The 1662-nt window shown below is 54.0% G+C and overlaps 1 non-coding gene across 1 annotated transcript; it reads right to left on the bottom strand.

Annotated features, from left to right (window-relative positions):
- Window positions 1-450: 450 nt before the first annotated feature.
- Window positions 451-523, bottom strand: TRNAA-UGC. The gene has a single exon. It is a non-coding gene; the product is annotated as a tRNA-Ala (tRNA).
- Between the last annotated feature and the right edge of the window lie 1139 nt (window positions 524-1662).

Genomic DNA, 1662 nt, shown 5'->3' with positions numbered 1-1662 from the left:
CTTCTCGCTTCTGCCCCATGCATGACGTACTATGGAATGAAATACTCCCTTGGTCAGTTGGGGTCAGGTGTCTGAACCGTGTGTCCCCTGCACTGCCTGTAGCCAGACCTCGAGAGCTGGGAACGCAGCTGCAGGATCAGAAGTGGAGAAAGACCTTGAATTCAGTGCAGGCATTGCCCAGCGCCAGCTGAGAACTTATCAGTGCTGCTCTCTGCATCCAGGAACAGCTTCCTAGCAGCCACGGTAAAGAGAGTTAACGCTTTCCTGAATGAATCCAGCACAGAAGTAGAAGTGGAGGCTGATTTCCCTTGATCCAGAGACCACACTGCTCTTGATACAGACCAGTATGTCATCATCCTCTGCCAAGCCTGGGCACACCATGGTCTCCCCAGAGTATGCAGAGGGCCGTACCAAAGGGCATTGGGCCAAAGCAAAGGGAATGAAAAGCTTTGGAGAATGCGGGCATCGATCCCGCTGCCTCTCACATGCAAAGCGAGCGCTCTACCACTTGAGCTAATTCCCCACTTCATGGCCTCTGACTGAGGACCTGTCCCCTCCCACACTCCTAACCCTGACCCAGACTGCTCTGGTACCCAAAGCCTGGGCCTCCCATTCTTCTGCTGCTCACAGTCCCAGTCCCAAGCTGTTATTCCTGAAGGAGCAGACCCCAGACAAGACCAGTGCTGAATTACTGACATCCCCTGCACAGACAGTTGGTGTTTTCCCCACCTGAGGACAGAGCTGAAGGCTGGGCAGGACTTGAATTTGAGCCAACTGGGCAAAGCCAAAAGGCAGAGGTGCTGTTGAGGATAGGCCAGTGCCAAAAGGGCACTCCTTTGAGCCGGATGTCCTGACAGGACAAAAAATTGCACCTGTCCTGCTTCAGATTTGTCCTGTTGTTTCCCATTCCTCCACCAACCACAACAGTAAAAGGCCTCCGTGTTGAATCTCTAACCTCCTCCTTAGCATTCTGAGAAACTGCTGCTCACCTCCCCCCAAATCTCTCTCTTCTCCAGGCTCTGGACAAGCCCACATTCGCTGGCACCTCCTCATAGGGAAATAGTGCATGCTGTCCACTGCCCTAGTGACCTTGGTCTGAAGTCGCTGCCTGGTGCATCTTCTACACAGAGGCATAAAGTTGGGCACAAAATTCTAGCTGCCAATAATCAAGTGTCAACTAAAAGTGGAGACTGATCTCCATCGATCCAGAGCCCACACTGCTCTTGATACAGGCCTGCAGGTCATCATCCTCTGCCAAGCCTAGGGACACCATGATCTCCCCAGAGTACACAGGGGAAAGAGAGTGCCCTGCCAAAGGGTCTGGAACAAGGCAAAGGGAATGAAAAGCATTGGAGAATGCGGGCATCGATCCCACTGCCTCTCACATGCAAAGCGAGCGCTCTACCACTTGAGCTAATTCCCCATCCTATGGCCTCTGACTGAGGTCCCCTCCCCTGCCAGGCCCCCAGCCCTGACCCAGGCGGCCCTGCACACAAAGCCTGGGTCTCTCGTTAATCGGGCTCCCACAACCCCAGGCACCCCCTTCACTTCTTTCATGGAGGTGACCCTAGCCCGGAGATAACACGCCGCCTCATATACCAATATCCCCTACTCATGGTTCACCCCATACACACTTGGCTGGCGTTTTCCCCACCTCAGGCT

Source organism: Eurypyga helias, unplaced genomic scaffold (assembly GCF_000690775.1).
Source record: "Eurypyga helias isolate BGI_N326 unplaced genomic scaffold, ASM69077v1 scaffold39068, whole genome shotgun sequence".
Classification (NCBI taxonomy): domain Eukaryota; kingdom Metazoa; phylum Chordata; class Aves; order Eurypygiformes; family Eurypygidae; genus Eurypyga; species Eurypyga helias.
Note: the sequence above shows the minus strand (reverse complement) of the source record. Positions and strands in the feature narration are given on the sequence as shown.